This window comes from Centropristis striata, chromosome 5, assembly GCF_030273125.1.
Source record: "Centropristis striata isolate RG_2023a ecotype Rhode Island chromosome 5, C.striata_1.0, whole genome shotgun sequence".
Classification (NCBI taxonomy): Eukaryota; Metazoa; Chordata; class Actinopteri; order Perciformes; family Serranidae; genus Centropristis; species Centropristis striata.
Window position 1 is genome coordinate 8,979,018 of NC_081521.1, and position 15,428 is coordinate 8,994,445.

A 15,428-nucleotide genomic window follows, 5' to 3' on the forward strand; every position below is an offset into this window, starting at 1 on the left:
GAAACATTCAACTCAACTTTTAACAACACAGCTTTGTTACACACAGCATGTGAAGCCCTGTTTGCACCTTTCATGTGTTATTTTTCCAGTGCTCCACCCTGAGGACCACATACCCCTTTTCTGATCACACTCCACCCAATCCAGTGACCTCTGGCCCCTCTCTCCATCCGTGCATCTGTCCACTCCTCCCGTCCAGTAAAACCTCGAGCCTTTCAGCAACAACGATGGCCTGACTTCACCTGTGGCCACACTGCAAAAAAGGTGTGTCTAAAAACCAGATAAAAACACTAAATCTGAGGGAAATGATCTTACTGCATGGACAGATAATTTACCTTGACAAGATTTCTTAAATTAAGATTATTAAATCTAGAAATAAGCTTTTTTTTTTAATTTATCTTTGTAAGAAACAAATAATTGTCAGGTCACTCTGCTCGGGCCAGTTCATCACTGCTTGCAGCTTTAATTTATCTTGTTTTAAGAGTTAATTTATTAATTTAAGCATTCAAGATGCTTATTTCTAGATTTAAAAATCTTAATTTAAGAAATCTTGTCAAGGTAAATTATCTGTCCATGCAGCAAGATAATTTCCCTCAGATTTACTGTTTTTTTTATCTTGATTTTAGACACACCTTTTTTTGCAGTGCATGGTCTGGTTTAGAACTGCTGTAACCCAGGAGCCACTGCAAAAAACATTAAGCTTACCAAGTATTTTCTTCTTATATCTAGCAATAGTATCTTAATTATATTGTTTTGAGTATAATTTACCTAATGACTTTATGTGCTTATTTAATTATTATTATTATTATTATTATTGTTATTATGTGCTTATGTAATTATCTTATTGTTTAAAGACTTCTTTTTAGATTGACATTGTTAGCTTTTTAATGCTTCTCAAGCTATTCATCTGTTGAATATGGTGAGTTGTTACCTAAAATATCAAATCAAAAATCAAATCAAAATTACGTTCCAGAGGGTCGGGGCAGCAGTGGAGAAGACTTTGTCGCCAATGGTGCGGTGCTTGGTCCTGGTGATGGGGGTCAGTAGGTTGGTCTCTGAAGATCTGAGGTTGGGGCTGGGGGAGTGACGTTGGAGGAGGTCTATGAGGTACATGGGGGAGAAGGTTATTGAGAATTTTGTAGGTGATGAGCAGGATCTTGAAGTGGATTCGGTGCTGGATAGGGAGCCAGTGAAGCTGCTGAAGGATGGGTGTGATGTGTTCTCTGGAGTGGGTGAGCAATCGGGCAGCTGAGTTTTGGACATATTGTAGTTTTTGAAGGTTGGTGGAGGGGAGGCTGTAGAGAATGCTGTTGCACTAGTCCAGTCTGGAGGTTATGAAAGCATGAATTAGTGTTTCGGCAGCAGAGGAGGAGAGGATTGGACAAAGGCATGCAATGGTGGAAGAAGGATGTTTTGGTGATGTTCCTGATGTGAGATTTGAAGGAGAGAGTTGGATCCAGGGTGATGCCGAGGTTTCGGACAGAGGGGGAGGGGGTAACCATCTGGTGTCCATCAATGTTCAGTGAGGAGTCCTGGGAAGAGGGGAGGCGGGATTAGGGGTCAATGATGATAGTTTCTGATTTGTTGCAGTTGAGTTTGAGGAAGTTGCTGTTCATCCAGGTTTTTATGTCAGTGAGGCAGTTTGTGACGGTGAGCAGAATGGCAGGAGTGATGGTTTTTGTGGAGAGGTAGAGTTGGGTATCGTCAGCGTAGAAATAAAATTGTAGACCATGATGGTGTATGGTGTGATCAAGGGGTAACATGTACACGATGAATAGGAGGGGACCAAGCACTGAGCCTTGGGGAACACCATGTGTGACTGGGATGATATGGGATTTGCAGTTATCAATGGTGATGTAGTGAAATCTGTCAGAGAGGTAGGATTTAAACCAGGAGAGTGCTGAGCCAGTGATGCCAATGCATGAATTTACTGTTGTTTTCACACGGGACATGAACCCTGTTCTCCTGGGTGAAAGTCCCGTCCGCCTCCCCTCCCCTGTTTTGTGTCTCTTTGTGGTGATCTTGTATGTCTTTGCTGTTGTTTTGCATCTCTTTGTTGTTTTTTTGTGCCTAATTTTGCATTCACTTTTGTATATTTTGTGGGTGTTTTGTGTCTCATTGTAGTTGTTTTGCATCTCTTTGTGGTTGTATTGTATCCCCTTGCATTCATGTTATGTCTCTTTTTGGTATACTTGAAGGTTCTTTGTGCTTTCCAACATGATATGTGTATAAATGATGAACACTCACTTCGTACAGAGGCCCTTGGCCTGCAAAGAAAGTCCTGCATTCAAAACTTAGTTAATTAAAAGTACAAAAGTATCGGCATCAAAATGTACTTTAAGTATCAAAAGTAAAAGTACTCATTATGCAGAATGGACCAACATACAGTGTTATATTCTACATATTCCAAATATATTATTACATTATTTATATTGATGCATTTATGTAAGCAGTGCTTTAATTTACTACACACAGGCCTCATTCTAACTACTCAATATACTGTTATGAAGTTAAATAAAAAAATAAAAGTGTAATCACTTTAAATTTATCATGTTTTTTGTTAAATCTCAACCTGAAAAGTAAGTTAAAAGGGCAGCTAAATGTAGTGGAGTAAAAAGTGTAAAGTTACATCAAATGGAAATACTCAAGTAAAGTACACATGCCTCAAAATTGTACTTAAGTACAATACTTGAGTAAATGTACTTAGTTACTTTCCACCACTGGATACTAACACGTACTAACTAGCACCAGGCACCAGGGGGCCGTGCCACTCATGACTACCCTAACCGTGGCGCCAATGTGCTAATTTAGAGTTACTATCATACTTTACTGTATATTTCCCTTCACAAAAACAGACATCTGTTTCATTTTATTTGCAGCTTCTTCACACATATACCCCTGTTTACAACCCTCTGTCCTGGCCTCCTGCTGCCTGATTCGCCCCCTGCAGACTTGAACAATTACATGTCTGCCTTCCTGGAATGGAGCCGCAGTCATTCCTTTAATCACGAGCCCACTCACTCACATTGTTTTGTTTTTTCCAAGTACAGAAGAAAAACACCCTCTGACATTACATCTTTGTCATCTGTGTCATTTTATCACACACACACAGGAACACTAACATTTCCCGACAGCTGATATCAGTCTCATATCAGAGTAGTGATTCAGCAGATTCTGCAGTGGGCCACTGCACCTGGTAGGAATGTTCCACACACCTGTAAATTGTCTACACACAAGTGTTTTCCATCTGCATCCCCCATTTAGTCATTACGAGCTCCTTTATGATGTTGTTTTGATGATCTCACAATGGCATCTTGAGATGTACGGACAATGCTGCATATTCTCACGCACACCCAGAGATGTCACATACATACAATGCTGTCAGATGCGTTATTATAAGGTTATTACAGTTAATGAAAACTAGAATTGAAAAAAGAAAGAACATTCACTGAAATAAAAATAAAAACAAGCGTTTTTTAAAAACCAATGACTAATTGAAACTGTATTTTGTGGTTACAAAACTAACTAAAACTAACTAAAATGATATTGAAAATGTCCTTAGTTCTCGTCTTTGTCAACTTTTTTCATACGTAAACCTTTTTGGTTTGATATGAAATCTATTTAATCTATCTGGTTTTATGACTTAGTTACCTTATTGGGGCTGAGATGGATCAGACAAATGAAATAAAGGAAACATTTATTGTGACCTTATTGAATCTGGCACCCAACAAATACCCCATTACAAAAAAACTAATAAAAAATAAACTAAAACTAAGCATTTCCAAAAAATAAAAACTAATTAAAACTAGCAAACACACTCTAAAAACTCTATTAAAACTAACTGAATGTGAAAACAAAAAATGACAACGAAATTAAAACTAAAACTAATGAAAAATACAAAACTATGATAACCTTGGTCAGATGAATGTTCACACTCAGAGTAAGTCAGTGAGTAAGTCCTTGTGTCAGTAGGAGTCTTAATGGGAGTTCCACTGAAATCACCCATGGTGGTTTGTCCTCCTACTGAATGACTGATTAATAGCCAAGGGCTTGGCTAATAACTGACCTGAGGTCAGATACTGGACGATCCCTTGGCCAGGCCTCCAAATGAGACATCTCAGTGCTTGTCCTCTGTCTGTCTGTCTGGGTGGCTCTGATTTAGCACTTTCTGTGGGTGTTTTGACCCCTGAGGTCAGAACAGAGCAAGGATGGTCCGGCTGAACAAGAAGTCTACAGTCTCAATGAACAGCTCGAGCCAGCTGTAGATGGAAGATTTTTATACCAGTAAAAAGCAGTTTCAACACACAGTCAGGTGACCATGAGTCAAACTCATGAGAATTAGCAAAAAAAAAACAACCCTTGTAACCAAACAGAACACTGTTCAAACAGAAAATGAGGGCTTTTCAGGTGGCTTTCACACCAACTACATAAATACCATATATAGACATAAACATCTGACTTTTTTACCTGCCAGATATCTCACAAAAGTGAGAGTACTGCCTGGCAGAACATGTGTCATCCTGCAGGAGTGACTGTCTTGTGACTTCCCAGACTCACTGTTCATCACGGTCAATGGCATTATTACACAAGGTTGATAAGAGTGGTGGAACAGAGTAAACAGAGGCCGAGCATTGCCCCTCCCATGCCCAGCATACACAGACAGACACATGATACGTGTTAAAGGTGCACTCTCATACGGGAAATCTTTTATTTGCAAAACACATATTCAATTTCATAGCTTTTCATTTTTCAGATCATGCCTTCACTCATGACTTTGGTTTTAATTTCGGGCATAAATTAAAGGATAACTTTTTCAACCTTGACTCTACTTTGCCATGTTTTTGTGTGGATACTTTATTATTGTTGCTATTTTGCACCTATTACTGGCTTACTAGGACCAGAACACCAAACGATGCAAGGACCCTAATGAAAATGAATAAAAAGTAAAATCCCCTCCCCTCAACTCACATTTCTATTATTGTCTTCTTTTCCATGTTAACACACTTTTAATAACCAACTGCACTACATAGAGGTTTTCTGATTGCAAAAATCTCTCTCAATACTGTACCAATCAAAAAAAAAATGTTGTCTCCATTAGTCTCTTAGACACAAAGACAAATATGTTCCAGATTGAAAAATAAAGAATTTCTTCTTTAAGACCCATTGCTTTAGTCTAGTTCTAATAAAAAATACCCAGATTTTCCCGTTTGGACAAAAAAGGCAACAAATGGGAAGCATATTGTATGTTTATCACATAGTTTTCATTCATTTTTGACGTTCACACAAAAAAAGGACACAATGACTATGACTTTAAAACCCTTTAAAAACATTTAAAACCATCCATAGTTTGTTGATATGTACGGGAACAAACTGTGGTCTGCCCTTTTACGGAACAGAGATTAGAGTGTAGCTGGGAGGGGAACCATGCATGGTGGGTGATGACTATCACAGTAATGACAGACAAAAATTCTTGATATTGGGCCAAAGTCTTTGAGGTAAGTCTTAGGTGGCGAGCTGCCTGCCAAAACTTGCGACAAAGGACAGTTTCCCATCAAACATTTTAGTAGGATGTGTGAAAAAACTACCCTTTAACCCTATATTTTAAAACATTTACAGAAATATGGAGTTTAAACTAACATAAGGGAAGCCAATCAAGGGTCATCTAAGGACATGAAAAGACCTCTGTCAGTTGAGAAGTGATGGTAGTTAGTTGCAACAATTTGTGCGTAATTGTACCATCACGCAATGGAAATTCAGGTCAAAAGGTTATGAAATACACTGTACATCTTATACCATAGCCTACTTGTCATAACATGGGTGGTTTTCCCAACACTGTGACCATGTTGATTTTACATGAATGCTTTTCCCACATCTGACATGCAATAACATTTAAGTACTGCCAAGAGGAAACATTAGCAAAGAGTTTGTTGTAATACCTGGTGGAACAAAGGACAGGTCTTAATCTACATTTTAAGAAATAGTCTTTTTTTTTCCTCTAGTGAGATAAGAATATAGATACCAAGCTCATATGACTGTGTTATGCACTGAGCTGCAGAGGGAATGTGGTTAGCTTAGCCATTAGCATAACTGACTGGAGTCTGGGGGGAAACAGCTAGCGTGACTTTTCCCAAAGTTCCAAAACAAGCTAACTAAGACTGTAAAAGCCCACTAATTAATGCAGCAGGTTTACAAAAGTATTTGGTGAGCTCAGATTTAAGTATAGGACTGTGTACATGCACGATGACACCACACCTGGCAACCTCACTGTGACAACATGCCTTCAGGATGCTACATATGGTCACTGTGTTGTTGTTGTTGTTGCTGAAATAGTTTCAGCATGTAGCTCCTTACAAAACAACAAACATTTTTTCACTGATTTCTTTTTATGTACAGGTTTAACAAACAAGAAATGTGTTAAATAATGAGCTTCAGAGATGTTTGGAGACATATTGTTTCACATTGGAGGGAGCCATGCTAGCTTTTTCCGGGAGCGTGTCTATTTTCCCCGGGTCCTATGTTCCCCTCTTTGTATGAGACTGGGGAACATAGAACCCTTTTCCCCCACTTTCCCCAAAAAGGGTCCTATGTTCCCCGGTCTCTTACTTTTTCCACCATTACTGCCAAATTCCATGGCAAATAGGCCTATGTAGGCCTACGGGCTGTTAACACGCATATGCAAATAGGCCTAGACGAGGAAAGATTAGCTCGAGACCTGCAGGTTTGCCACCCCTGACCTAACCATAACCCTAAAACTAACCCCGGAACAGTGGGGAACATAGGACCCTTTTTCAGAAAAAGGGTCCTAGAGCGGGGGACATAGGGATGACCCCCTTTTTCCACCTGCCTCCAGTCCTAATGCTAACATAAGCTAAGCTAATCATGTCCCGATCCCAGCTGTGTACTTAACACACGAGAGCGAGATATGAGATTGGCATCAATATTCTTCTCTTACTTTTTCGAAAAAATGTTGAACAGTTCCTTAAAATGAATCACTTTCATTAAATAAACTTGTGCTAGCATTAATAATGCTGAAGCTAATGATGTGCTAACACAGTTTGTTTTACTTATTGTTTTGACTCATTAACACAGGTTGTGTTACAATAAGCCTTTTAGTCAGGTGCAAATATGATTTAACCCTAAAAAAAATTCTAACAAAAGGTTTCTCAGTGGTTTACAGTAGTATCAGATGTACTTAAAAACATACTAAAAGTTTAACACACAAAGCTCCAATTTTTTTCCACATGCTCTCTATCACCATAAGTTTCAATTTGGATGGGAGCCACTTCATCAGGATTGTGGATCGGTTGGTGTCAAAATCTACATTTTGAGAATATCACTAGATGATTATTTGATCATATAGTTGTGTTCATTTTGGCCATGTATTTACGTCGTTTCCAACTTATTAATATAGGTCATATACAGTACATGTATTCTGAAAAATGAATAACATGCATACATTTAATTGAACTTTATTAGCTTCACTTGTATTATTTATTACATTCACAACCACAAAGATCTGATCAGTTCAAGTGAGCCTTCCTGCATGAGCACCTTGCACCACAGACACTTTACAGTTTCCCTTTAGTAATTATTATTATTAGGGCCCGAGCAGGAACGACCTGCGAGGTCCCTATTGTATTTCGAATGATTATTTATTATTATTTATTAGGGCCCGAGCAGGCAACGACCTGCAAGGTCCCTATTGTATTTCGAATGATTATTTATTATTATTTTTTTTATTCTCGTGACGAAATGATCGCATTTTTCACTGCCTGAACATATCCCAAAACTCATGAAACTTTAAATATAAGTCACACATGGTGAAAAATTTTATAATGTATTGTCATCTTGAATTTCCACCACTAGGTGGCGCTATAATAAAGGACAGTGCGTTTTGGCTAACAACTCCCACATACTTTATCGCACATTCAAAAAACTTATATCCACGCGTTCACTGAGTTGTGCTGAATCTCGTGATATAGGCCACGCCCATTTTCGCCTACCGTTTTTTTTCGCAAATTCGCGAAATGTCGCAAACCTACTTTTTCGAACTCCTCCTAGGCAATTTCATCATTTTGCGCCAAACTTTGCACACAGCATCTATGGAACCTCATAACAAAAAGTTATTAAAAGAATTTTGATAACCCAAATAATACTCAAGTTATTAAATAACAACTTCCTGCAGGTGGCGCTATTATCAACACAAAACACAAAGTGTTGCATATCTCCACATTGGTGTGTCTGAATGACATGAAACTCAGGTTACTATTTCCCCATGAGCCCCTGAGGCTCGTTGCAAAATTTTGGCCGATGACCACTAGGTGGCGCTCTTTAAATTGAAGTATTTTATATCTGCAAATCGGTTGGTTGGATTAACACCAAACTTGGTATACTTATTGTCAATGCCCTCCTGAGGTTAACCCTTGAAGATTTTATTGATCGGCCCCTAGGTGGCGCTCTGGCGGCAGTTTAATTTAATCAGTGCCACTGTGCCCAAACCATAAGACTTAAGGCAATGAAATTCATAGGGGTGGTATAGACTGGCCCCTGTAACGCACAAACCCTGACGGCAGCATGCCCCGACACGCGTGTCCTGCGAGGGCCCGTTCAGTACTGCGCGCAGTCCTAGTTATTTTTATTCTTCTTCCCAAATGATCGCATATTTCACTGCCTAAACATACCCCAAAACTCACGAAACTTTAAATATAAGTCATACCTGGTGAAAAATTTTATAATCTATTGTCATCCTGAATTTCCACCACTAGGTGGCGCTATAATAAAGGAAAGTGCGTTTTGGCTAATAACTCCCACATACTTTATCGCACATTCAAAAAACTCATATCCACGCGTTCACTGAGTTGTGCTGAATCTCATGATATAAGCCACGCCCATTTTCGCCTACCGTTTTTTTTCGCAAATGCGCGAAATGTCGCAAACCTACTTTTTCGAACTCCTCCTAGGCAATTTCATCGTTTTGCACCAAACTTTGCACACAGCATCTATGGACCCTCATGACAAAAAGTTATTAAAAGAATTTTGATTACCCAAATAATACTCAAGTTATTAAATAACAACTTCCTGCAGGTGGCGCTCTTTTCAACACAAAACACAAAGTGTTGCATATCTCCACATTGGTGTGTCTGAATGACATGAAACTCAGGTTGCTGCTTCCCCATGAGCCCCTGAGGCTCGATGCAAAATTTTGGGCGATGACCATTAGGTGGCGCTCTTTAAATTGAAGTATTTTATATCTCCAAATCGGTTGGTCGGATTAACACCAAACTTGGTATACTTATTGTCAAAGCCCTCCTGAGGATAACCCTTGAAGATTTTATTGATCGGCCACTAGGTGGCGCTCTGGCGGCAGTTTAATTAAAAAAATGCCACTGTGCCCAGACCATAACACTTAAGGCAATGAAATTCATAGAGGTGGTATAGACTGGACCCTGTAACGCACAGACCCTGACGGCAACATGCCCCGACACGCGTGTACTGCGAGGGCCCGTTCAGTACTGCGCGCAGTCCTAGTTATTATTATTAGGGACCGAGCACTAACGGTGCGAGGACCCTATTGTAATTGGTCCGTCTATTCTTATTATTATTATCCTGGAATTGGAATCGCCTTTTTGGGGGCTTTATCATATTCAAAAACTCACCATTTTTGGAATATACATAAATCTCCGCTGAAATTTACATATTCTAGTGGTCCCGGGAATGGGCGTGGCAAAATGACTCAACAGCGCCCCCTTGAAAGTCAAGAAAATTCAGCCCCTCGCACAGGAATGTCGTAGAGACATGCAATTTGGTGCATACATATATCATGACCAGACGCACCAAAAAGTCTCAAGAAGCCATACCCTAAAACGTACAGGAAGTCGGCCATCTTGGATCGAAAATGTCGTTTCCTGCTGTTTTGGGCCATTTCCACGTCGCATACTTTAACGAACTCCTCCTACAGATTTCATCCAATTCTCTTCAAACTTGGACAGTAGCCTCACAAGGCCTTTGGGATCAAAAGTTGTATAAAGCTTTACCGACGGTCACACTATGTGGGCGTGGCATGGCGGCAAAATATGGCGTCTCGCCATAACACACGAGACTGTATAACTTGACCATACATTGTCCAATCTGTCCCAAATTTCACACACGTGATTAGGGTCCAGCCCGGAACACACCCACGTGTCAATATTGACACACAGTCATAGCGCCCCCTGCTGGCAACAGCAAGTAACATCTTTTACGCCTAGCCCCAGCAGTAGGTTTCACGTAGAAACACGAAATTTGGTACACACGTGTTTCATGTGGAGACGAACCAAAAAGCCTCTTGGACCCATACCTAAAACCCTACAGGAAGTCCGCCATCTTGGTTTGAATATCGCACTTGTCATCGTTTTTGGCCATTTCCAGGTCACATACTTTAACGAACTCCTCCTACAGATTTTATCTAATTCTCTTCAAACTTGGTCAGCACCATCACAAAGCCTTTGGGATCAAAAGTTGTATAAATCTTTACCGACGGTCACACTATGTGGGCGTGGCATGGCGGCAAAATATGGCGTCTCGCCATGAAACACAAGACTGTATAACTTGACCATACATTGTCCAATCTGTCCCAAATTTCTCACACATGATGAGGGGCCAGCCCTGGACACACCCACATGTCAATATTGACACACAGTCATAGCGCCCCCAGCTGGCTACAGCAAGTATTATGTTTTACACATACCCCGAGCACAGTGGTAGGAGACACGCCATTTGGGACGCATAGGGACTCCCCCGACGTGCCCTACCCCGACGTGCCCTCCTCCGACGGCTCCACTCTGCGAGGGCCCGTTCAGTACTGCTTGTTATTTTTATTTTTCTCGTACCCAAATGATCGCATATTTCACTGCCTGAACATACCCCAAAACTCATGAAACTTTAAATATAAGTCACACTTGGTGAAAAATTTTATAATCTATTGTCATCCTGAATTTCCACCACTAGGTGGCGCTATAATAAAGGAAAGCGCGTTTAGGCTAATAACTCCCACATACTTTATAGCACATTCAAAAAACTTATATCCACGCGTTCACTGAGTTGTGCTGAATCTCGTGATATAGGCCACTCCCATTTTCGCCTACCGTTTTTTTTCGCAAATTCGCGAAATGTCGCAAACCTACTTTTTCGAACTTCTCCTAGGCAATTTCATCGTTTTGCACCAAACTTTGCACACAGCATCTATGGACCCTCATGACAAAAAGTTATTAAAAGAATTTTGATTACCCAAAGAATACTCAAGTTATTAAGTAACAACTTCCTGCAGGTGGCGCTATTATCAAGACAAAACACGAAGTGTTGCATATCTCCACACTGGTGTGTCTGAATGACATGAAACTCAGGTTACTACTTCCCCATGAGCCCCTGAGGCTCTCTGCAAAATTTTGGCCGATTACCACTAGGTGGCGCTCTTTAAATTGAAGTATTTTATATCTCTATATCGGTTGGTCGGATTAACACCAAACTTGGTATACTTATTGTCAATGCCCTCCTGAGGATAACCCTCGAAGATTTTATTGATCGGCCCCTAGGTGGCGCTCTGGCGGCAGTTTATTTTAATAAGTGCCACTGTGCCCAGACCATAAGACTTAAGGCAATGACATTCATAGAGATGGTATAGACTGGCCCCTGTAACGCACAAACCCTGACGGCAGCATGCCCCGACACGCGTGTACTGCGAGGGCCCGTTCAGTACTGCGCGCAGTCCTAGTTATTATTATTTTTATTCTTTGTCCAAAATGATCGCATATTTCACTGCCTGAACATACCCCAAAACTCATGAAACTTTAAATATAACTCACAACTGGCGAAAAATTTTATAATCTATTGTCATCCTGAATTTTCACCATTAGGTGGCGCTATAATAATGGAAAGTGCGTTTTGGCTAATAACTCCCACATACTTCATCGCACATTCAAAAAACGTATATCCACGCGTTCAGTGAGTTGTGCTGAATCACGTGATATAAGCCACGCCCATTTTCGCCTGGAGTTTTTTTTCGCAAATTCGCGAAATGTTGCAAACCTACTTTTTCGAACTCCTCCTGGGCAATTTCATCGTTTTGCACCAAACTTTGCACACAGCATCTATGGACCCTCATGACAAAAAGTTATTAAAAGAATTTTGATTACCCAAAGAATACTCAAGTTATTAAATAACAACTTCCTGCAGGTGGCGCTATTTTCAACACAAAACACGAAATGTTGCATATCTCCTCATTGGTGTGTCTGAAGGACATGAAACTCAGGTTACTACTTCCCCATGAGCCCCTGAGGCTCGCTGCAAAATTTTGGGCGATGACCACTAGGTGGCGCTCTTTAAATTGAAGTATTTTATATCTCCATATCGGTTGGTTGGATTAACACCAAACTTGGTATGCTTATTGTCAATGCCCTCCTGAGGATAACCCTTGAAGGTTTTATTGATCGGCCCCTAGGTGGCGCTCTAACGGCAGTTTAATTTAATAAGTGCCAGTGTGCCCAGACCATAAGACTTAAGGCAATAAAATTCATAGGGGTGGTATAGACTGGTCCCTGTAACGCACAAACCCCGACGGCAGCATGCCCCGACACGCGTGTACTGCGAGGGCCCGTTCAGTACTGCGCGCAGTCCTAGTTATTATTATTATTATTATTTATCCTTTCTCATATGGCTTTTCCTAGTGTTGGTGCTTCCTGCCTATTAAATTAATATTACTATAATATACTATTAAAAAATTATACCTTTCTAGTGGTCAGATTTCGGTCAACTTTTAGTATGTAATTAAGGACATCTAATACTACAAAAAACAGCTTAGAAACCTTTCGTTAGAATTTTTTTAGGGTTAGGTGTTTTTTTTTCATGTATGCCTATTTTCCTAAGGTGATATAGGAACTAGCAAGCAATAGATAAAGAAAGCAATTCTACATTTATATAGGGGTTGATTTTACCCAAAATAAATTTTCTATTTTTTATTTTCTAGCTTTTTTTAACAATAGGGTGTGCTACATGACACACTTATACAAAAAGTGAAAGAATGAGGGACTTATTATTATTATTATTATTATTATTATTATATAGAATTAAAAACCTGCCAGAGGTAAATTTGACCTGTTGGTAGTTCTAGGTGTCTACAGTCATGTGATTAATCGAAACAATTGACGAAGTCTGTGTTTTTGGTAAAGCATGAGAAAGCACAGAAGCCGAAGCCCGCATCATTTATCTTCCAGCCCATTCATTCAACACTTTATCTGCTCTATAGGGCCGTCATCTCTGTAAATTAATCCTTGTTTTCTCTGCTGGGCGTGGCAGCCATTAGGACAGACAAAACACTGGAGCCATCACTGGAGCCATCACTGCAGCCGCTAGACAAATGAAAACCCCTAAACTTGGCAAGCATAAAAAGACCCTGCGTGAGCGCTGTTTGTTTTGTCTGTATTTGGTATTACTCACGTTTGGAAAAGGACTCAGTATGTCTTTTGTCTGTCACTCCACTGCTTCTATCTCCCCTATCTCTTTAGCTTTATCTTTGTCTAGATAACCTCAGATTTACAAATTGGCTTGGATTTAATAATTGGCATTATTTTTAAAATACCCCAAAATATGTTTTGGGGCAACCTCTTATGAAGCCACTTTATTGCTATGATTAGAAGGAATCTCTTTTGTTTGCTTCTCAATGACATAACAAGATATGTTTTTACATCAGGAGCTCTTTATACTTTAATATCCTGCTGCATGTTCCTTCCTGAAAAACAAACAAAGAAGTTGGAGCAAGGATGAGACTGAACATAACCGCAGACAGACGGAAAACTGTTAAGCATGAATTCTATCTGAGTTGTTGATCCTGATGCAGACGTCCGGGGCAGGGACAAAAATATAGATTTCCAAATTAGACTAAACTCATGTTGTTTGAAGGTTTGTACTCTGGGGAAAAAACTGTTAAAGGAAAAAAAGAAAAGGTGGATTTATGTGGAATGTGCTTGTTGTGTTGAAACCTGCAGGGGGGCTTCTGGAATATGTTTACTGCTTCAGAGAAGTCATTGTTCTGACGTGGCTACTAAGGAGACTGTGGAATTGTTCCTTTGTTTGACCATATCCTTTATGGGAGGGAGACAAGCAGACACACATCCGGCTAAGTAGGATAGATAACATACTGTACCGCACAAGACATCTGGAGCAACGTAACACCTTCAAAACCTTTATCTGATTTAACTCCATGTTTTTTTCCAGGTTTATCTCCTTTATTATTAGTCACTGACATGTTTGTCCATCTTTTTTTAATTTTTTTTATACATGTTACATAATGTTTTAGATCTTAAGATGTACTTTTCCTAAAGTTAAAGAAAGTCATTAGTTTCCATTCATCTCTGTAGACATTTTCATTTTATATAATAATTCATATTTTTTACTGGTCTTCCAGAACTGGTCAACTGAAAAACTTAAACTATGAGAAACTTAAATTAAAAATATTATCCTGGTTTTAGCCTTATTATATTGGCTCTGAGACTCTTTTACCTGCTGTTGTTGTTGTTACCAAAAGCTATAATGGTGTGATTATAACAGATGTAAATCTTTTTTGTATTGGGCATTTACATATAAGGTGACACAGATTCATGGATGTTTCTGTCTTTGTGTATTTACATTGAAATGTGTGTGATGCCGGTCCAAAAATCACTCCCAAAAACCAGCTTTTTAGAAATGTTTTGCTTGTTGTCTTGCAGACAGACATGACAAAACATGACTTCAGACTTTTTGCACATTGGCATCATATTGTAGTTTTTTTTCTGCATATTTTAGAACCATTTATTACAATTAAGTCACAGCAAAGTTTGTTTGCTGTGGGTTAACACCACTGTAGTAGCAGCGTTCCTTGAGCTGTGCTAGCCTCCAGATGATAAGAATCCATACTCAATGGTGTTCAGTTTTCTGATGCACCTGGGACCAAGGTTAATATAGTTCACAAAAACGAAATAACAAAAAAACTAGAATTGAAAAAACATTTTCCTTAACTGAAATAAAAATAAAAGCCAGAGTTTTTATAAAACGATAACTAACAAAAACTGTATTGTGGGGTTACAAAACTAACTAACACTAACTAAAATTATAGTGAAAATGTCCTTCGTTTTTCAACTTTTTTCATACATAATCCAGTGTTTCTATTTCTCCACCACTGAGTGTGTGTATTCCTGCTTTGTGGGCTTCCAGGAGAATCGAGAGTGAAATTACCGTAATGACATCATGTTGGCTGTAAAGAGAAACTTCTCAGCTTTCAGAAAACATTGGAATTTTCCAGATAGCGCAAACCGCTTAGTTATTAAAGTAAAAGTGTCTCAGGCGGAAAACTGTAAACTTTATAGTGAGTTTCACTTGCACACAGTGAAAGTACAACATCCAAAAAATAATTAAAACTAACT